Raw genomic sequence first — 21908 nt, 5'->3', positions numbered from 1 at the left:
TACCAGGGGTTAGGGTTAGTACCAGGGAATAGTGTTAGTACCAGGGGTTAGGATTAGTACCAGGGGTTAGGGTTAATATAAGGGGTTAGGATTAGTATTGTTTCTCCAACCTCTCCTGGTTTGTGTTCTGTATCTGTTTTCTGTCCTGGAAGAGTAAAACTACTTAGAAAAGTATTACTAACGTTGTTGTTTCGTTAATGACACCAGGGGTTAGGGTTAGTACCAGGGGTTAGGGATAATATCAGGGGTTAGGGTTAATATCAGGGGTTAGGGTTAGTACCAGGGGTTAGGGTTAGTACCAGGGGTTAGGGTTAATACCAGGGGTTAGGGTTAGTACCAGGGGTTAGGGTTAGTACCAGGGGTTAGGGTTAGTACCAGGGGTTAGGGTTAATATCAGGGGTTAGGGTTAGAACCAGGGGTTAGGGTTAGTACCAGGGGTTAGGGTTAGTACCAGGGGTTAGTGTTAGTACCAGGGGTTAGGGTTAATATAAGGGGTTAGGGTTAATATCAGGGGTTAGGGTGAGTACCAGGGATTAGTGTTAGTACCAGGGGTTAGGGTTAATATCAGGGGTTAGGGTTAATATCAGGGGTTAGGGTTAGTACCAGGGGTTAGGGTTAGTACCAGGGGTTAGGGTTAATATCAGGGGTTAGGGTTAGTACCAGGGGTTAGGGTTAGCACCAGGGGTTAGGGTTAGTACCAGGGGTTAGGGTTAGTACCAGGGGTTAGGGTTAATACCAGGGGGTAGTGTTAGTACCAGGGGTTAGGGTTAATATAAGGGGTTAGGATTAGGATTGTTTCTCCAACCTCTCCTGGTTTGTGTTCTGTATCTGTTTTCTGTCCTGGAAGGGAAGAGTAAAACTACTTAGAAAATTATTACTAACGTTGTTGTTTCGTTAATGACACCAGGGGTTAGGGTTAGTACCAGGGGTTAGGGTTAGTACCAGGGGTTAGGGTTAGTACCAGGGGTTAGGGTTAATACCAGGGGTTAGTGTTAGTACCAGGGGTTAGGGTTAATATAAGGGGTTAGGATTAGGATTGTTTCTCCAACCTCTCCTGGTTTGTGTTCTGTATCTGTTTTCTGTCCTGGAAGGGAAGAGTAAAACTACTTAGAAAAGTATTACTAACGTTGTTGTTTCGTTAATGACACCAGGGGTTAGGGTTAGTACCAGGGGTTAGGGTTAATATCAGGGGTTAGGGTTAATATCAGGGGTTAGGGTTAGTACCAGGGGTTAGGGTTAGTACCAGGGGTTAGGGTTAATACCAGGGGTTAGGGTTAGTACCAGGGGTTAGGGTTAGTACCAGGGGTTAGGGTTAGTACCAGGGGTTAGGGTTAATATCAGGGGTTAGGGTTAGTACCAGGGGTTAGGGTTAGTACCAGGGGTTAGGGTTAGTACCAGGGGTTAGTGTTAGTACCAGGGGTTAGGGTTAATATAAGTGGTTAGGATTAGGATTGTTTCTCCAACCTCTCCTGGTTTGTGTTCTGTATCTGTTTTCTGTCCTGGAAGGGAAGAGTAAAACTACTTAGAAAAGTATTACTAACGTTGTTGTTTCGTTAATGACACCAGGGGTTAGGGTTAGTACCAGGGGTTAGGGTTAGTACCAGGGGTTAGGGTTAGTACCAGGGGTTAGGGTTAGTACCAGGGATTAGTGTTAGTACCAGGGGTTAGGATTAGTACCAGGGGTTAGGGTTAATATCAGGGGTTAGGGTGAGTACCAGGGATTAGTGTTAGTACCAGGGGTTAGGATTAGTACCAGAGGTTAGGGTTAGTACCAGGGGTTAGGGTTAGTACCAGGGGTTAGGGTTAGTACCAGGGATTAGTACCAGGGGTTAGGGTTAGTACCAGGGGTTAGGGTTAGTACCAGGGGTTAGGGTTAATATAAGGGGTTAGGATTAGGATTGTTTCTCCAACCTCTCCTGGTTTGTGTTCTGTATCTGTTTTCTGTCCTGGAAGGGAAGAGTAAAACTACTTAGAAAAGTATTACTAACGTTGTTGTTTCGTTAATGACACCAGGGGTTAGGGTTAGTACCAGGGGTTAGGGTTAGTACCAGGGGTTAGGGTTAGTACCAGGGGTTAGGGTTAGTACCAGGGATTAGTGTTAGTACCAGGGGTTAGGATTAGTACCAGGGGTTAGGGTGAGTACCAGGGATTAGTGTTAGTACCAGGGGTTAGGGTTAATATCAGGGGTTAGGGTTAATATCAGGGGTTAGGGTTAGTACCAGGGGTTAGGGTTAGTACCAGGGGTTAGGGTTAATATCAGGGGTTAGGGTTAGTACCAGGGGTTAGGGTTAGCACCAGGGGTTAGGGTTAGTACCAGGGGTTAGGGTTAGTACCAGGGGTTAGGGTTAATACCAGGGGGTAGTGTTAGTACCAGGGGTTAGGGTTAATATAAGGGGTTAGGATTAGGATTGTTTCTCCAACCTCTCCTGGTTTGTGTTCTGTATCTGTTTTCTGTCCTGGAAGGGAAGAGTAAAACTACTTAGAAAAGTATTACTAACGTTGTTGTTTCGTTAATGACACCAGGGGTTAGGGTTAGTACCAGGGGTTAGGGTTAATATCAGGGGTTAGTGTTAGTACCAGGGGTTAGGGTTAGTACCAGGGGTTAGGGTTAATACCAGGGGTTAGTGTTAGTACCAGGGGTTAGGGTTAATATAAGGGGTTAGGATTAGGATTGTTTCTCCAACCTCTCCTGGTTTGTGTTCTGTATCTGTTTTCTGTCCTGGAAGGGAAGAGTAAAACTACTTAGAAAATTGTTACTAACGTTGTTGTTTCGTTAATGACACCAGGGGTTAGGGTTAGTACCAGGGGTTAGGGTTAGTACCAGGGGTTAGGGTTAGTACCAGGGGTTAGGGTTAATACCAGGGGTTAGTGTTTGTACCAGGGGTTAGGGTTAATATAAGGGGTTAGGATTAGGATTGTTTCTCCAACCTCTCCTGGTTTGTGTTCTGTATCTGTTTTCTGTCCTGGAAGGGAAGAGTAAAACTACTTAGAAAAGTATTACTAACGTTGTTGTTTCGTTAATGACACCAGGGGTTAGGGTTAGTACCAGGGGTTAGGGTTAATATCAGGGGTTAGGGTTAATATCAGGGGTTAGGGTTAGTACCAGGGGTTAGGGTTAGTACCAGGGGTTAGGGTTAATACCAGGGGTTAGGGTTAGTACCAGGGGTTAGGGTTAGTACCAGGGGTTAGGGTTAATATCAGGGGTTAGGGTTAGTACCAGGGGTTAGGGTTGGTACCAGGGGTTAGGGTTAGTACCAGGGGTTAGTGTTAGTACCAGGGGTTAGGGTTAATATAAGGGGTTAGGATTAGGATTGTTTCTCCAACCTCTCCTGGTTTGTGTTCTGTATCTGTTTTCTGTCCTGGAAGGGAAGAGTAAAACTACTTAGAAAAGTATTACTAACGTTGTTGTTTCGTTAATGACACCAGGGGTTAGGGTTAGTACCAGGGGTTAGGGTTAGTACCAGGGATTAGTACCAGGGGTTAGGGTTAGTACCAGGGGTTAGGGTTAGTACCAGGGGTTAGGGTTAGTACCAGGGATTAGTACCAGGGGTGAGGGTTAGTATCAGGGGTTAGGGTTAGTACCAGGGGTTAGGGTTAGTACCAGGGGTTAGTGTTAGTACCAGTGGTTAGGGTTAATAAAAGGGGTTAGGATTAGGATTGTTTCTCCAACCTCTCCTGGTTTGTGTTGTGTATCTGTTTTCTGTCCTGGAAGGGAAGAGTAAAACTACTTAGAAAATTATTACTAACGTTGCTGTTTCGTTAATGACACCAGGGGTTAGGGTTAATATCAGGGGTTAGGGTTAGTACCAGGGGTTAGTGTTAGTACCAAGGGTTAGGGTTAGTACCAGGGGTTAGGGTTAATATCAGGGTTTAGGATTAGTACCAGGGGTTAGGGTTAGTACCAGGGGTTAGTGTTAGTACCAGGGGTTAGGGTTAATACCAGGGGTTAGGGTTAGTACCAGGGGTTAGGGTTAGTACCAGGGGTTAGGGTTAATATCAGGGGTTAGGGTTAGTACCAGGGGTTAGGGTTAGTACCAGGGGTTAGGGTTAGTACCAGGGGTTAGGGTTAGTACCAGGGGTTAGGGTTAATATCAGGGGTTAGGGTTAGTACCAGGGGTTAGGGTTAGTACCAGGGGTTAGGGTTAGTACCAGGGGTTAGGGTTAATACCAGGGGTTAGTGTTAGTACCAGGGGTTAGGGTTAGGATTGTTTCTCCAACCTCTCCTGGTTTGTGTTCTGTATCTGTTTTCTGTCCTGGAAGGGAAGAGTAAAACTACTTAGAAAAGTATTACTAACGTTGTTGTTTCGTTAATGACACCAGGGGTTAGGGTTAGTACCAGGGGTTAGGGTTAATATCAGGGGTTAGTGTTAGTACCAGGGGTTAGGGTTAGTACCAGGGGTTAGGGTTAATACCAGGGGTTAGTGTTAGTACCAGGGGTTAGGGTTAATATAAGGGGTTAGGATTAGGATTGTTTCTCCAACCTCTCCTGGTTTGTGTTCTGTATCTGTTTTCTGTCCTGGAAGGGAAGAGTAAAACTACTTAGAAAATTATTACTAACGTTGTTGTTTCGTTAATGACACCAGGGGTTAGGGTTAGTACCAGGGGTTAGGGTTAGTACCAGGGGTTGGGGTTAGTACCAGGGGTTAGGGTTAATACCAGGGGTTAGTGTTAGTACCAGGGGTTAGGGATAATATAAGGGGTTAGGATTAGGATTGTTTCTCCAACCTCACCTGGTTTGTGTTCTGTATCTGTTTTCTGTCCTGGAAGGGAAGAGTAAAACTACTTAGAAAAGTATTACTAACGTTGTTGTTTCGTTAATGACACCAGGGGTTAGGGTTAGTACCAGGGGTTAGGGTTAATATCAGGGGTTAGGGTTAATATCAGGGGTTAGGGTTAGTACCAGGGGTTAGGGTTAGTACCAGGGGTTAGGGTTAATACCAGGGGTTAGGGTTAGTACCAGGGGTTAGGGTTAGTACCAGGGGTTAGGGTTAGTACCAGGGGTTAGGGTTAATATCAGGGGTTAGGGTTAGTACCAGGGGTTAGGGTTAGTACCAGGGGTTAGGGTTAGTACCAGGGGTTAGTGTTAGTACCAGGGGTTAGGGTTAATATAAGGGGTTAGGATTAGGATTGTTTCTCCAACCTCTCCTGGTTTGTGTTCTGTATCTGTTTTCTGTCCTGGAAGGGAAGAGTAAAACTACTTAGAAAAGTATTACTAACGTTGTTGTTTCGTTAATGACACCAGGGGTTAGGGTTAGTACCAGGGGTTAGGGTTAGTACCAGGGGTTAGGGTTAGTACCAGGGGTTAGGGTTAGTACCAGGGGTTAGGGTTAGTACCAGGGATTAGTGTTAGTACCAGGGGTTAGGATTAGTACCAGGGGTTAGGGTTAATATCAGGGGTTAGGGTGAGTACCAGGGATTAGTGTTAGTACCAGGGGTTAGGGTTAATATCAGGGGTTAGGGTTAATATCAGGGTTTAGGGTTAGTACCAGGGGTTAGGGTTAGTACCAGGGGTTAGGGTTAATACCAGGGGTTAGTGTTAGTACCAGGGGTTAGGGTTAATATAAGGGGTTAGGATTAGGATTGTTACTCCAACCTCTCCTGGTTTGTGTTCTGTATCTGTTTTCTGTCCTGGAAGGGAAGAGTAAAACTACTTAGAAAAGTATTACTAACGTTGTTGTTTCGTTAATGACACCAGGGGTTAGGGTTAGTACCAGGGGTTAGGGTTAATATCAGGGGTTAGTGTTAGTACCAGGGGTTAGGGTTAGTACCAGGGGTTAGGGTTAATACCAGGGGTTAGTGTTAGTACCAGGGGTTAGGGTTAATATAAGGGGTTAGGATTAGGATTGTTTCTCCAACCTCTCCTGGTTTGTGTTCTGTATCTGTTTTCTGTCCTGGAAGGGAAGAGTAAAACTACTTAGAAAATTATTACTAACGTTGTTGTTTCGTTAATGACACCAGGGGTTAGGGTTAGTACCAGGGGTTAGGGTTAGTACCAGGGGTTAGGGTTAGTACCAGGGGTTAGGGTTAATACCAGGGGTTAGTGTTAGTACCAGGGGTTAGGGTTAATATAAGGGGTTAGGATTAGGATTGTTTCTCCAACCTCTCCTGGTTTGTGTTCTGTATCTGTTTTCTGTCCTGGAAGGGAAGAGTAAAACTACTTAGAAAAGTATTACTAACGTTGTTGTTTCGTTAATGACACCAGGGGTTAGGGTTAGTACCAGGGGTTAGGGTTAATATCAGGGGTTAGGGTTAATATCAGGGGTTAGGGTTAGTACCAGGGGTTAGGGTTAGTACCAGGGGTTAGGGTTAGTATCAGGGGTTAGGGTTAATATCAGGGGTTAGGGTTAGTACCAGGGGTTAGTGTTAGTACCAGGGGTTAGGGTTAGTACCAGGGGTTAGGATTAGGATTGTTTCTCCAACCTCTCCTGGTTTGTGTTCTGAATCTGTTTTCTGTCCTGGAAGGGAAGAGTAAAACTACTTAGAAAAGTATTACTAACGTTGTTGTTTCGTTAATGACTCCAGGGGTTAGGGTTAGTACCAGGGGTTAGGGTTAATATCAGGGGTTAGGGTTGATATCAGGGGTTAGTGTTAGTACCAGGGGTTAGGGTTAGTACCAGGGGTTAGGGTTAATACCAGGGGTTAGGGTTAGTACCAAGGGTTAGTGTTAGTACCAGGGGTTAGTGTTAGTACCAGGGGTTAGGGTTAATACCAGGGATTAGGGTTAATATCAGGGGTTAGGGTTAATATCAGGGGTTAGGGTTAGTACCAGAGGTTAGGGTTAGTACCAGGGGTTAGGGTTAGTACCAGGGATTAGTACCAGGGGTTAGGGTTAATACCAGGGGTTAGGGTTAGTACCAGGGGTTAGGGTTAGTATCAGGGGTTAGGGTTAGTACCAGGGGTTAGGGTTAGTACCAGGGGTTAGGGTTAATATAAGGGGTTAGGATTAGGATTGTTTCTCCAACCTCTCCTGGTTTGTGTTCTGTATCTGTTTTCTGTCCTGGAAGGGAAGAGTAAAACTACTTAGAAAAGTATTACTAACGTTGTTGTTTCGTTAATGACACCAGGGGTTAGGGTTAGTACCAGGGGTTAGGGTTAATATCAGGGGTTAGGGTTAATATCAGGGGTTAGGGTTAGTACCAGGGGTTAGGGTTAATACCAGGGGTTAGTGTTAGTACCAGGGGTTAGGGTTAATACCAGGGGTTAGTGTTAGTACCAGGGGTTAGGGTTAATATCAGGGGTTAGGGTTAATATCAGGGGTTAGGGTTAGTACCAGGGGTTAGGGTTAATATCAGGGGTGGGGGTTAGTACCAGGGGTTAGGGTTAGTACAAGGGTTAGGGTTAGTACCAGGGGTTAGGGTTAATACCAGGGGTTAGGGTTAGTACCAGGGGTTAGGGTTAGTACCAGGGGTTAGTGTTAGTACCAGGGGTTAGGGTTAGTACCAGGGGTTAGGGTTAATATAAGGGGTAAGGATTAGGATTGTTTCTCCAACCTCTCCTGGTTTGTGTTCTGTATCTGTTTTCTGTCCTGGAAGGGAAGAGTAAAACTACTTAGAAAAGTATTACTAACGTTGTTGTTTCGTTAATGACACCAGGGTTAGTGTTAGTACCAGGGGTTAGGGTTAGTACCAGGGGTTAGGGTTAATACCAGGGGTTAGGGTTAGTACCAGGGGTTAGTGTTAGTACCAGGGGTTAGTGTTAGTACCAGGGGTTAGGGTTAATACCAGGGATTAGGGTTAATATCAGGGGTTAGGGTTAATATCAGGGGTCAGGGTTAGTACCAGAGGTTAGGGTTAGTACCAGGGGTTAGGGTTAGTACCAGGGATTAGTACCAGGGGTTAGGGTTAATACCAGGGGTTAGGGTTAGTACCAGGGGTTAGGGTTAGTATCAGGGGTTAGGGTTAGTACCAGGGGTTAGGGTTAGTACCAGGGGTTAGTGTTAGTACCAGGGGTTAGGATTAGGATTGTTTCTCCAACCTCTCCTGGTTTGTGTTCTGTATCTGTTTTCTGTCCTGGAAGGGAAGAGTAAAACTACTTAGAAAAGTATTACTAACGTTGTTGTTTCGTTAATGACACCAGGGGTTAGGGTTAGTACCAGGGGTTAGGGTTAATATCAGGGGTTAGGGTTAATATCAGGGGTTAGGGTTAGTACCAGGGGTTAGGGTTAGTACCAGGGGTTAGGGTTAGTATCAGGGGTTAGGGTTAATATCAGGGGTTAGGGTTAGTACCAGGGGTTAGTGTTAGTACCAGGGGTTAGGGTTAGTACCAGGGGTTAGGATTAGGATTGTTTCTCCAACCTCTCCTGGTTTGTGTTCTGAATCTGTTTTCTGTCCTGGAAGGGAAGAGTAAAACTACTTAGAAAAGTATTACTAACGTTGTTGTTTCGTTAATGACTCCAGGGGTTAGGGTTAGTACCAGGGGTTAGGGTTAATATCAGGGGTTAGGGTTGATATCATGGGTTAGTGTTAGTACCAGGGGTTAGGGTTAGTACCAGGGGTTAGGGTTAATACCAGGGGTTAGGGTTAGTACCAGGGGTTAGGGTTAGTACCAGGGGTTAGTGTTAGTACCAGGGGTTAGGGTTAGTACCAGGGGTTAGGATTAATATAAGGGGTAAGGATTAGGATTGTTTCTCCAACCTCTCCTGGTTTGTGTTCTGTATCTGTTTTCTGTCCTGGAAGGGAAGAGTAAAACTACTTAGAAAAGTATTACTAACGTTGTTGTTTCGTTAATGACACCAGGGGTTAGTGTTAGTACCAGGGGTTAGGGTTAGTACCAGGGGTTAGGGTTAGTACCAGGGGTTAGTGTTAGTACCAGGGGTTAGGGTTAATATAAGGGGTTAGGATTAGGATTGTTTCTCCAACCTCTCCTGGTTTGTGTTCTGTATCTGTTTTCTGTCCTGGAAGGGAAGAGTAAAACTACTTAGAAAAGTATTACTAACGTTGTTGTTTCGTTAATGACACCAGGGGTTAGGGTTAGTACCAGGGGTTAGGGTTAATATCAGGGGTTAGGGTTAATATCAGGGGTTAGGGTTAGTACCAGGGGTTAGGGTTAATACCAGGGGTTAGTGTTAGTACCAGGGGTTAGGGTTAATACCAGGGGTTAGTGTTAGTACCAGGGGTTAGGGTTAATATCAGGGGTTAGGGTTAATATCAGGGGTTAGGGTTAGTACCAGGGGTTAGGGTTAATATCAGGGGTGGGGGTTAGTACCAGGGGTTAGGGTTAGTACAAGGGTTAGGGTTAGTACCAGGGGTTAGGGTTAATACCAGGGGTTAGGGTTAGTACCAGGGGTTAGGGTTAGTACCAGGGGTTAGTGTTAGTACCAGGGGTTAGGGTTAGTACCAGGGGTTAGGGTTAATATAAGGGGTAAGGATTAGGATTGTTTCTCCAACCTCTCCTGGTTTGTGTTCTGTATCTGTTTTCTGTCCTGGAAGGGAAGAGTAAAACTACTTAGAAAAGTATTACTAACGTTGTTGTTTCGTTAATGACACCAGGGGTTAGTGTTAGTACCAGGGGTTAGGGTTAGTACCAGGGGTTAGGGTTAGTACCAGGGGTTAGGGTTAGTACCAGGGGTTAGGGTTAATATAAGGGGTTAGGATTAGGATTGTTTCTCCAACCTCTCCTGGTTTGTGTTCTGTATCTGTTTTCTGTCCAGGAAGGGAAGAGTAAAACTACTTAGAAAAGTATTACTAACGTTGTTGTTTCGTTAATGACACCAGGGGTTAGGGTTAGTACCAGGGGTTAGGGTTAGTACCAGGGGTTAGGGTTAGTACCAGGGGTTAGGGTTAGTACCAGGGGTTAGGGTTAGTACCAGGGATTAGTGTTAGTACCAGGGGTTAGGATTAGTACCAGGGGTTAGGTTTAATATCAGTAGTTAGGGTTCGTACCAGGGATTCGTGTTAGTACCAGGGGTTAGGATTAGTACCAGGGGTTAGGGTTAGTACCAGGGGTTAGGGTTAGTACCAGGGGTTAGGGTTAGTACCAGGGGTTAGTGTTAGTACCAGGGGTTAGGGTTAATACCAGGGATTAGGGTTAATATCAGGGGTTAGGGTTAATATCAGGGGTTAGGGTTAGTACCAGGGGTTAGGGTTGGTACCAGGGGTTAGGGTTAGTACCAGGGGTTAGGGTTAGTACCAGGGATTAGTACCAGGGGTTAGGGTTAATACCAGGGGTTAGGGTTAGTACCAGGGGTTAGGGTTAGTATCAGGGGTTAGGGTTAGTACCAGGGGTTAGGGTTAGTACCAGGGGTTAGGATTAGGATTGTTTCTCCAACCTCTCCTGGTTTGTGTTCTGTGTCTGTTTTCTGTCCTGGAAGGGAAGAGTAAAACTACTTAGAAAAGTATTACTAACGTTGTTGTTTCGTTAATGACACCAGGGGTTAGGGTTAGTACCAGGGGTTAGGGTTAATATCAGGGGTTAGGGTTAATATCAGGGGTTAGGGTTAGTACCAGGGGTTAGGGTTAGTACCAGGGGTTAGGGTTAGTATCAGGGGTTAGGGTTAATATCAGGGGTTAGGGTTAGTACCAGGGGTTAGTGTTAGTACCAGGGGTTAGGGTTAGTACCAGGGGTTAGGGTTAATACCAGGGGTTAGGGTTAGTACCAGGGGTTAGGGTTAGTATCAGGGGTTAGGGTTAATATCAGGGGTTAGGGTTAGTACCAGGGGTTAGTGTTAGTACCAGGGGTTAGGGTTAGTACCAGGGGTTAGGGTTAATACCAGGGGTTAGTGTTAACCCTAACCCTGGTACTAACCCTAACCCCTGGTATTAACCCTAACCCCTGGTACTAACCCTAACCCCTGGTACTAACACTAACCCCTGGTACTAACCCTAACCCCTGATATTAACCCTAACCCCTGATACTAACCCTAACCCCTGGTACTAACCCTAACCCCTGGTACTAACCCTAACCCCTGATATTAACCCTAACCCCTGATATTAACCCTAACCCCTGGTACTAACCCTAACCCCTGGTGTCATTAACGAAACAACAACGTTAGTAATACTTTTCTAAGTAGTAATACTTTTCTAAGTAGTAAAACTACTTAGAAAAGTATTACTAACGTTGTTGTTTCGTTAATGACACCAGGGGTTAGGGTTAGTACCAGGGGTTAGGGTTAGTACCAGGGGTTAGGGTTAGTACCAGGGGTTAGAGTTAGTACCAGGGGTTAGTGTTAGTACCAGGGGTTAGGGTTAGTACCAGGGGTTAGTGTTAGTACCAGGGGTTAGGGTTAGTACCAGGGGTTAGGGTTAATACCAGGGGTTAGTGTTAGTACCAAGGGTTAGGGTTAGTACCAGGGGTTAGGGTTAGTGCCAGGGGTTAGGGTTAATATCAGGGGTTAGGGTTAATACCAGGGGTTAGGGTTAGTACCAGGGGTTAGGGTTAATATCAGGGGTTAGGGTTATTAATATCAGGGGTTAGGGTTAGTACCAGGGGTTAGGGTTAGTACCAGGGGTTAGGGTTAGTACCAGGGGTTAGGTTTAGTACCAGGGATTAGTGTTAGTACCAGGGGTTAGGGTTAGTACCAGGGGTTAGGGTTAATATCAGGGGTTAGGGTTAGTCCCAGGGGTTAGGGTTAGTACCAGGGGTTAGAGTTAGTACCAGGGGTTAGGTTTAGTACCAGGGGTTAGGGTTAGTACCAGGGGTTAGGGTTGGTACCAGGGGTTAGGGTTAGTACCAGGGGTTAGTGTTAGTACCAGGGGTTAGGGTTAGTACCAGGGGTTAGGGTTAGTACCAGGGGTTAGGGTTAGTACCAGGGTTAGTGTTAGTACCAGGGGTTAGGTTTAGTACCAGGGGTTAGGGTTAGTACCAGGGGTTAGGGTTAGTACCAGGGGTTAGGGTTAGTACCAGGGGTTAGGGTTAGTACCAGGGGTTAGGGTTAATACCAGGGGTTAGGGTTAGTACCAGGGGTTAGGGTTAGTACCAGGGGTTAGTGTTAGTATCAGGGGTTAGGGTTAGTACCAGGGGTTAGGGTTAGTACCAGGGGTTAGTGTTAGTACCAGGGGTTAGGGTTAATATAAGGGGTTAGGATTAGGATTGTTTCTCCAACCTCTCCTGGTTTGTGTTCTGTATCTGTTTTCTGTCCTGGAAGGGAAGAGTAAAACTACTTAGAAAAGTATTACTAACGTTGTTGTTTAGTTAATGACACCAGGGGTTAGGGTTAGTACCAGGGGTTAGGGTTAATATCAGGGGTTAGGGTTAATATCAGGGGTTAGGGTTAATACTAGGGGTTAGGGTTAGTACCAGGGGTTAGGGTTAGTATCAGGGTTTAGGGTTAATACCAGGGGTTAGGGTTAGTACCAGGGGTTAGGGTTAATATCAGGAGTTAGGGTTAATACTAGGGGTTAGGTTTAATACCAGGGGTTAGGGTTAGTACCAGGGGTTAGGGTTAGTACCAGGGGTTAGGGTTAGTACCAGGGGTTAGGGTTAGTACCAGGGATTAGTACCAGGGGTTAGGGTTAATATCAGGGGTTAGGGTTAGTACCAGGGGTTAGGGTTAGTACCAGGGGTTAGTACCAGGGGTTAGGGTTAATATCAGAGGTTAGGGTTAGTACCAGGGGTTAGGGTTAGTACCAGGGGTTAGGGTTAGTATCAGGGGTTAGGGTTAGTACCAGGGGTTAGGGTTAATACCAGGGGTTAGGGTTAATATCAGGGGTTAGGGTTAATACCAGGGGTTAGGGTTAATACCAGGGGTTAGGGTTAGTACCAGGGGTTAGGGTTAGTACCAGGGGTAAGGGTTAGTACCAGGGGTTAGTGTTAGTACCAGGGGTTAGGGTTAATATAAGGGGTTAGGATTAGGATTGTTTCTCCAACCTCTCCTTGTTTGTGTTCTGTATCTGTTTTCTGTCCTGGAAGGGAAGAGTAAAACTACTTAGAAAAGTATTACTAACGTTGTTGTTTCGTTAATGACACCAGGGGTTAGGGTTAGTACCAGGGGTTAGGGTTAGTACCAGGGGTTAGGGTTAGTACCAGGGGTTAGAGTTAGTACCAGGGGTTAGTGTTAGTACCAGGGGTTAGGGTTAGTACCAGGGGTTAGTGTTAGTACCAGGGGTTAGGGTTAGTACCAGGGGTTAGGGTTAATACCAGGGGTTAGTGTTAGTACCAAGGGTTAGGGTTAGTACCAGGGGTTAGTGTTAGTATCAGGGGTTAGGGTTAGTACCAGGGGTTAGGGTTAATATCAGGGGTTAGGGTTAATATAAGGGGTTAGGGTTAATACCAGGGGTTAGGGTTAATACCAGGGGTTAGGGTTAATATCAGGGGTTAGGGTTAGTACCAGGGGTTAGGGTTAGTACCAGGGGTTAGGGTTAATACCAGGGGTTAGGGTTAGTACCAGGGGTTAGGGTTAGTACCAGGGGTTAGGGTTAATATCAGGGGTTAGGGTTAGTACCAGGGGTTAGGGTTAGTACCAGGGGTTAGGGTTAATACCAGGGGTTAGTGTTAGTACCAGGGGTTAGGGTTAGTACCAGGGGTTAGGGTTAATACCAGGGTTTAGGGTTAGTACCAGGGGTTAGGGTTAGTACCAGGGGTTAGTGTTAGTACCAGGGGTTAGGGTTAGTACCAGGGGTTAGGGTTAATACCAGGGGTTAGTGTTAGTACCAGGGGTTAGGGTTAATATAAGGGGTTAGGATTAGGATTGTTTCTCCAACCTCTCCTGGTTTGTGTTCTGTATCTGTTTTCTGTCCTGGAAGAGAAGAGTAAAACTACTTAGAAAAGTATTACTAACGTTGTTGTTTCGTTAATGACACCAGAGGTTAGGGTTAGTACCAGAGGTTAGGGTTAATATCAGGGGTTAGGGTTAGTACCAGGGGTTAGGGTTAGTACCAGGGGTTAGGGTTAATACCAGGGGTTAGGGTTAGTACCAGGGGTTAGGGTTAGTACCAGGGGTTAGTGTTAGTACCAGGGGTTAGGGTTAATATAAGGGGTTAGGATTAGGATTGTTTCTCCAACCTCTCCTGGTTTGTGTTCTGTATCTGTTTTCTGTCCTGGAATTGAAGAGTAAAACTACTTAGAAAATTATTACTAACGTTGTTGTTTCGTTAATGACACCAGGGGTTAGGGTTAGTACCAGGGGTTAGTTTTAGTACCAGGGGTTAGGGTTAGTACCAGGGGTTAGGATTAGGATTGTTTCTCCAACCTCTCCTGGTTTGTGTTCTGTATCTGTTTTCTGTCCTGGAAGGGAAGAGTAAAACTACTTAGAAAATTATTACTAACGTTGTTGTTTCGTTAATGACACCAGGGGTTAGGGTTAGTACCAGGGGTTAGGGTTAGTACCAGGGGTTAGTGTTAGTACCAGGGGTTAGGGTTAATACAAGGGGTTAGGGTTAGTACCAGGGGTTAGGGTTAGTACCAGGGGTTAGTGTTAGTATCAGGGGTTAGGGTTAGTACCAGGGGTTAGGGTTAGTACCAGGGGTTAGTGTTAGTACCAGGGGTTAGGGTTAGTACCAGGGGTTAGGGTTAATATAAGGGGTTAGGATTAGGATTGTTTCTCCAACCTCTCCTGGTTTGTGTTCTGTATCTGTTTTCTGTCCTGGAAGGGAAGAGTAAAACTACTTAGAAAAGTATTACTAACGTTGTTGTTTCGTTAATGACACCAGGGGTTAGGGTTAATATCAGGGGTTAGGGTTAGTACCAGGGGTTAGGGTTAATATCAGGGGTTAGGGTTAATATAAGGGGTTAGGGTTAATACCAGGGGTTAGGGTTAATATCAGGGGTTAGGGTTAATATCAGGGGTTAGGGTTAGTACCAGGGGTTAGGGTTAGTACCAGGGGTTAGGGTTAATACCAGGGGTTAGGGTTAGTACCAGGGGTTAGGGTTAGTACCAGGGGTTAGGGTTAATATCAGGGGTTAGGGTTAGTACCAGGGGTTAGGGTTAGTACCAGGGGTTAGTGTTAATACCAGGGGTTAGTGTTAGTACCAGGGGTTAGGGTTAGTACCAGGGGTTAGGGTTAATACCAGGGTTTAGGGTTAGTACCAGGGGTTAGGGTTAGTACCAGGGGTTAGTGTTAGTACCAGGGGTTAGGGTTAGTACCAGGGGTTAGGGTTAATACCAGGGGTTAGTGTTAGTACCAGGGGTTAGGGTTAATATAAGGGGTTAGGATTAGGATTGTTTCTCCAACCTCTCCTGGTTTGTGTTCTGTATCTGTTTTCTGTCCTGGAAGAGAAGAGTAAAACTACTTAGAAAAGTATTACTAACGTTGTTGTTTCGTTAATGACACCAGAGGTTAGGGTTAGTACCAGGGGTTAGGGTTAATATCAGGGGTTAGGGTTAGTACCAGGGGTTAGGGTTAGTACCAGGGGTTGGGGTTAGTACCAGGGGTTAGGGTTAATACCAGGGGTTAGGGTTAGTACCAGGGGTTAGGGTTAGTACCAGGGGTTAGTGTTAGTACCAGGGGTTAGGGTTAATATAAGGGGTTAGGATTAGGATTGTTTCTCCAACCTCTCCTGGTTTGTGTTCTGTATCTGTTTTCTGTCCTGGAATTGAAGAGTAAAACTACTTAGAAAATTATTACTAACGTTGTTGTTTCGTTAATGACACCAGGGGTTAGGGTTAGTACCAGGGGTTAGTTTTAGTACCAGGGGTTAGGGTTAGTACCAGGGGTTAGGATTAGGATTGTTTCTCCAACCTCTCCTGGTTTGTGTTCTGTATCTGTTTTCTGTCCTGGAAGGGAAGAGTAAAACTACTTAGAAAATTATTACTAACGTTGTTGTTTCGTTAATGACACCAGGGGTTAGGGTTAGTACCAGGGGTTAGGGTTAGTACCAGGGGTTAGTGTTAGTACCAGGGGTTAGGGTTAATACAAGGGGTTAGGGTTAGTACCAGGGGTTAGGGTTAGTACCAGGGGTTAGGGTTAGTACCAGGGGTTAGTGTTAGTATCAGGGGTTAGGGTTAGTACCAGGGGTTAGGGTTAGTACCAGGGGTTAGTGTTAGTACCAGGGGTTAGGGTTAGTACCAGGGGTTAGGGTTAATATAAGGGGTTAGGATTAGGATTGTTTCTCCAACCTCTCCTGGTTTGTGTTCTGTATCTGTTTTCTGTCCTGGAAGGGAAGAGTAAAACTACTTAGAAAAGTATTACTAACGTTGTTGTTTCGTTAATGACACCAGGGGTTAGGGTTAATATCAGGGGTTAGGGTTAGTACCAGGGGTTAGGGTTAATATCAGAGGTTAGGGTTAATACCAGGGGTTAGGGTTAGTACCAGGGGTTAGGGTTAATATCAGGGGTTAGGGTTAGTACCAGGGGTTAGGGTTAGTACCAGGGGTTAGGGTTAATACCAGGGGTTAGGGTTAGTACCAGGGATTAGTGTTAGTACCAGGGGTTAGGGTTAGTACCAGGGGTTAGGGTTAGTACCAGGGGTTAGGGTTAGTACCAGGGTTAGGGTTAATATAAGGGGTTAGGATTAGGATTGTTTCTCCAACCTCTCCTGGTTTGTGTTCTGTATCTGTTTTCTGTCCTGGAAGGGAAGAGTAAAACTACTTAGAAAAGTATTACTAACGTTGTTGTTTCGTTAATGACACCAGGGGTTAGGGTTAGTACCAGGGGTTAGGGTTAATATCAGGGGTTAGGGTTAATATCAGGGGTTAGGGTTAATACTAGGGGTTAGGGTTAGTACCATGGGTTAGGGTTAGTATCAGGGTTTAGGGTTAATACCAGGGGTTAGGGTTAGTACCAGGGGTTAGGGTTAATATCAGGGGTTAGGGTTAATACTAGGGGTTAGGTTTAATACCAGGGGTTAGGGTTAGTACCAGGGGTTAGGGTTAGTACCAGGGGTTAGGGTTAGTACCAGGGGTTAGGGTAAGTACCAGGGATTAGTACCAGGGGTTAGGGTTAATATCAGGGGTTAGGGTTAGTACCAGGGGTTAGGGTTAGTACCAGGGGTTAGTACCAGGGGTTAGGGTTAATATCAGAGGTTAGGGTTAGTACCAGGGGTTAGGGTTAATACCAGGGGTTAGGGTTAATATCAGGGGTTAGGGTTAATACCAGGGGTTAGGGTTAGTATCAGGGGTTAGGGTTAGTACCAGGGGTTAGGGTTAATACCAGGGGTTAGGGTTAATATCAGGGGTTAGGGTTAATACCAAGGGTTAGGGTTAATACCAGGGGTTAGGGTTAGTACCAGGGGTAAGGGTTAGTACCAGGGGTTAGGGTTAGTACCAGGGGTTAGTGTTAGTACCAGGGGTTAGGGTTAATATAAGGGGTTAGGATTAGGATTGTTTCTCCAACCTCTCCTGGTTTGTGTTCTGTATCTGTTTTCTGTCCTGGAAGGGAAGAGTAAAACTGCTTAGAAAAGTATTACTAACGTTGTTGTTTCGTTAATGACACCAGGGGTTAGGGTTAGTACCAGAGGTTAGGGTTAGTACCAGGGGTTAGGGTTAGTACCAGGGGTTAGAGTTAGTACCAGGGGTTAGTGTTAGTACCAGGGGTTAGGGTTAGTACCAGGGGTTAGTGTTAGTACCAGGGGTTAGGGTTAGTACCAGGGGTTAGGGTTAATACCAGGGGTTAGTGTTAGTACCAGGGGTTAGGGTTAGTACCAGGGGTTAGGGTTAGTATCAGGGGTTAGGGTTAGTACCAGGGGTTAGGGTTAATATCAGGGGTTAGGGTTAATATAAGGGGTTAGGGTTAATACCAGGGGTTAGGGTTAATATCAGGGGTTAGGGTTAATATCAGGGGTTAGGGTTAGTACCAGGGGTTAGGGTTAGTACCAGGGGTTAGGGTTAATACCAGGGGTTAGGGTTAGTACCAGGGGTTAGGGTTAGTACCAGGGGTTAGTGTTAGTACCAGGGGTTAGGGTTAGTACCAGGGGTTAGGGTTAATATAAGGGGTTAGGATTAGGATTGTTTCTCCAACCTCTCCTGGTTTGTGTTCTGTATCTGTTTTCTGTCCTGGAAGGGAAGAGTAAAACTACTTAGAAAAGTATTACTAACGTTGTTGTTTCGTTAATGACACCAGGGGTTAGGGTTAATATCAGGGGTTAGGGTTAGTACCAGGGGTTAGGGTTAATATCAGAGGTTAGGGTTAATACCAGGGGTTAGGGTTAGTACCAGGGGTTAGGGTTAATATCAGGGGTTAGGGTTAGTACCAGGGGTTAGGGTTAGTACCAGGGGTTAGGGTTAATACCAGGGGTTAGGGTTAGTACCAGGGATTAGTGTTAGTACCAGGGGTTAGGGTTAGTACCAGGGGTTAGGGTTAGTACCAGGGGTTAGGGTTAGTACCAGGGTTAGGGTTAATATAAGGGGTTAGGATTAGGATTGTTTCTCCAACCTCTCCTGGTTTGTGTTCTGTATCTGTTTTCTGTCCTGGAAGGGAAGAGTAAAACTACTTAGAAAAGTATTACTAACGTTGTTGTTTCGTTAATGACACCAGGGGTTAGGGTTAGTACCAGGGGTTAGGGTTAATATCAGGGGTTAGGGTTAATATCAGGGGTTAGGGTTAATACTAGGGGTTAGGGTTAGTACCATGGGTTAGGGTTAGTATCAGGGTTTAGGGTTAATACCAGGGGTTAGGGTTAGTACCAGGGGTTAGGGTTAATATCAGGGGTTAGGGTTAATACTATGGGTTAGGTTTAATACCAGGGGTTAGGGTTAGTACCAGGGGTTAGGGTTAGTACCAGGGGTTAGGGTTAGTACCAGGGGTTAGGGTAAGTACCAGGGATTAGTACAAGGGGTTAGGGTTAATATCAGGGGTTAGGGTTAGTACCAGGGGTTAGGGTTAGTACCAGGGGTTAGTACCAGGGGTTAGGGTTAATATCAGAGGTTAGGGTTAGTACCAGGGGTTAGGGTTAATACCAGGGGTTAGGGTTAATATCAGGGGTTAGGGTTAATACCAGGGGTTAGGGTTAGTACCAGGGGTTAGGGTTAATACCAGGGGTTAGGGTTAATATCAGGGGTTAGGGTTAATACCAGGGGTTAGGGTTAATACCAGGGGTTAGGGTTAGTACCAGGGGTTAGGGTTAGTACCAGGGGTTAGGGTTAGTACCAGGGGTTAGTGTTAGTACCAGGGGTTAGGGTTAATATAAGGGGTTAGGATTAGGATTGTTTCTCCAACCTCTCCTGGTTTGTGTTCTGTATCTGTTTTCTGTCCTGGAAGGGAAGAGTAAAACTACTTAGAAAAGTATTACTAACGTTGTTGTTTCGTTAATGACACCAGGGGTTAGGGTTAGTACCAGGGGTTAGGGTTAGTACCAGGGGTTAGGGTTAGTACCAGGGGTTAGAGTTAGTACCAGGGGTTAGTGTTAGTACCAGGGGTTAGGGTTAGTACCAGGGGTTAGTGTTAGTACCAGGGGTTAGGGTTAGTACCAGGGGTTAGGGTTAATACCAGGGGTTAGTGTTAGTACCAGGGGTTAGGGTTAGTACCAGGGGTTAGTGTTAGTATCAGGGGTTAGGGTTAGTACCAGGGGTTAGGGTTAATATCAGGGGTTAGGGTTAATATAAGGGGTTAGGGTTAATACCAGGGGTTAGGGTTAATATCAGGGGTTAGGGTTAATATCAGGGGTTAGGGTTAGTACCAGGGGTTAGGGTTAGTACCAGGGGTTAGGGTTAATACCAGGGGTTAGGGTTAGTACCAGGGGTTAGGGTTAGTACCAGGGGTTAGGGTTAGTACCAGGGGTTAGGGTTAGTACCAGGGGTAAGGGTTAATATCAGGGGTTAGGGTTAGTACAAGGGGTTAGGATTAGGATTGTTTCTCCAACCTCTCCTGGTTTGTGTTCTGTATCTGTTTTCTGTCCTGGAAGGGAAGAGTAAAACTACTTAGAAAATTATTACTAACGTTGTTGTTTCGTTAATGACACCAGGGGTTAGGGTTAGTACCAGGGGTTAGGGTTAGTACCAGGGGTTAGGGTTAGTACCAGGGGTTAGTGTTAGTATCAGGGGTTAGGGTTAGTACCAGGGGTTAGGGTTAGTACCAGGGGTTAGTGTTAGTACCAGGGGTTAGGGTTAGTACCAGGGGTTAGGGTTAATATAAGGGGTTAGGATTAGGATTGTTTCTCCAACCTCTCCTGGTTTGTGTTCTGTATCTGTTTTCTGTCCTGGAAGGGAAGAGTAAAACTACTTAGAAAAGTATTACTAACGTTGTTGTTTCGTTAATGACACCAGGGGTTAGGGTTAATATCAGGGGTTAGGGTTAGTACCAGGGGTTAGGGTTAATATCAGGGGTTAGGGTTAATACCAGGGGTTAGGGTTAGTACCAGGGGTTAGGGTTAATATCAGGGGTTAGGGTTAATATCAGGGGTTAGGGTTAGTACCAGGGGTTAGGGTTAGTACCAGGGATTAGGGTTAATACCAGGGGTTAGGGTTAGTACCAGGGATTAGTGTTAGTACCAGGGGTTAGGGTTAGTACCAGGGGTTAGGGTTAGTACCAGGGGTTAGGGTTAGTACCAGGGGTTAGGGTTAATATCAGGGGTTAGGGTTAGTACCAGGGGTTAGGGTTAGTACCAGGGGTTAGGGTTAGTACCAGGGGTTAGGGTTAGTACCAGGGGTTAGGGTTAATATCAGGGGTTAGGGTTAGTACCAGGGGTTAGGGTTAGTACCAGGGGTTAGGGTTAGTACCAGGGGTTAGTGTTAGTACCAGGGGTTAGGGTTAGTACCAGGTGTTAGTGTTAGTACCAGGGGTTAGGGTTAATATAAGGGGTTAGGATTAGGATTGTTTCTCCAACCTCTCCTGGTTTGTGTTCTGTATCTGTTTTCTGTCCTGGAAGGGAAGAGTAAAACTACTTAGAAAAGTATTACTAACGTTGTTGTTTCGTTAATGACACCAGGGGTTAGGGTTAGTACCAGGGGTTAGGGTTATTACCAGGGGTTAGGGTTAGTACCAGGGGTTAGGGTTAGTACCAGGGGTTAGTGTTAGTACCAGGGGTTAGGGTTAGTACCAGGGGTTAGTGTTAGTACCAGGGGTTAGGGTTAGTACCAGGGGTTAGGGTTAGTACCAGGGATTAGTACCAGGGGTTAGGGTTAATATCAGGGGTTAGGGTTAGTACCAGGGGTTAGGGTTAGTACCAGGGGTTAGTACCAGGGGTTAGGGTTAATATCAGAGGTTAGGGTTAGTAACAGGGGTTAGGGTTAGTACCAGGGGTTAGGGTTAGTATCAGGGGTAAGGGTTAGTACCAGGGGTTAGGGTTAATACCAGGGGTTAGGGTTAATATCAGGGGTTAGGGTTAATACCAGGGGTTAGGGTTAATACCAGGGGTTAGGGTTAGTACCAGGGGTTAGGGTTAGTACCAGGGGTTAGGGTTAGTACCAGGGGTTAGTGTTAGTACCAGGGGTTAGGGTTAATATAAGGGGTTAGGATTAGGATTGTTTCTCCAACCTCTCCTGGTTTGTGTTCTGTATCTGTTTTCTGTCCTGGAAGGGAAGAGTAAAACTACTTAGAAAAGTATTACTAACGTTGTTGTTTCGTTAATGACACCAGGGGTTAGGGTTAGTACCAGGGGTTGGGGTTAGTACCAGGGGTTAGGGTTAGTACCAGGGGTTAGAGTTAGTACCAGGGGTTAGTGTTAGTACCAGGGGTTAGGGTTAGTATCAGGGGTTAGTGTTAGTACCAGGGGTTAGGGTTAGTACCAGGGGTTAGGGTTAATACCAGGGGTTAGTGTTAGTACCAGGGGTTAGGGTTAGTACCAGGGGTTAGTGTTAGTATCAGGGGTTAGGGTTAGTACCAGGGGTTAGGGTTAATATCAGGGGTTAGGGTTAATATAAGGGGTTAGGGTTAATACCAGGGGTTAGGGTTAATATCAGGGGTTAGGGTTAATATCAGGGGTTAGGGTTAGTACCAGGGGTTAGGGTTAGTACCAGGGGTTAGGGTTAATACCAGGGGTTAGGGTTAGTACCAGGGGTTAGGGTTAGTACCAGGGGTTAGGGTTAATATCAGGGGTTAGGGTTAGTACCAGGGGTTAGGGTTAGTACCAGGGGTTAGGGTTAATACCAGGGGTTAGTG

General features: G+C 45.6%; 1 protein-coding gene across 1 annotated transcript in view; it reads left to right on the top strand.

Annotated features, from left to right (window-relative positions):
- The window catches only part of LOC139388244 (protocadherin Fat 3), a 334570-nt gene that overhangs the window by 263278 nt on the left and 49384 nt on the right, over positions 1 to 21908 (top strand). The window lies entirely within an intron of this gene.

Source organism: Oncorhynchus clarkii, chromosome 29 (assembly GCF_045791955.1).
Source record: "Oncorhynchus clarkii lewisi isolate Uvic-CL-2024 chromosome 29, UVic_Ocla_1.0, whole genome shotgun sequence".
Classification (NCBI taxonomy): Eukaryota; Metazoa; Chordata; class Actinopteri; order Salmoniformes; family Salmonidae; genus Oncorhynchus; species Oncorhynchus clarkii.
This window is presented reverse-complemented; position numbering and strand designations above follow the sequence as displayed.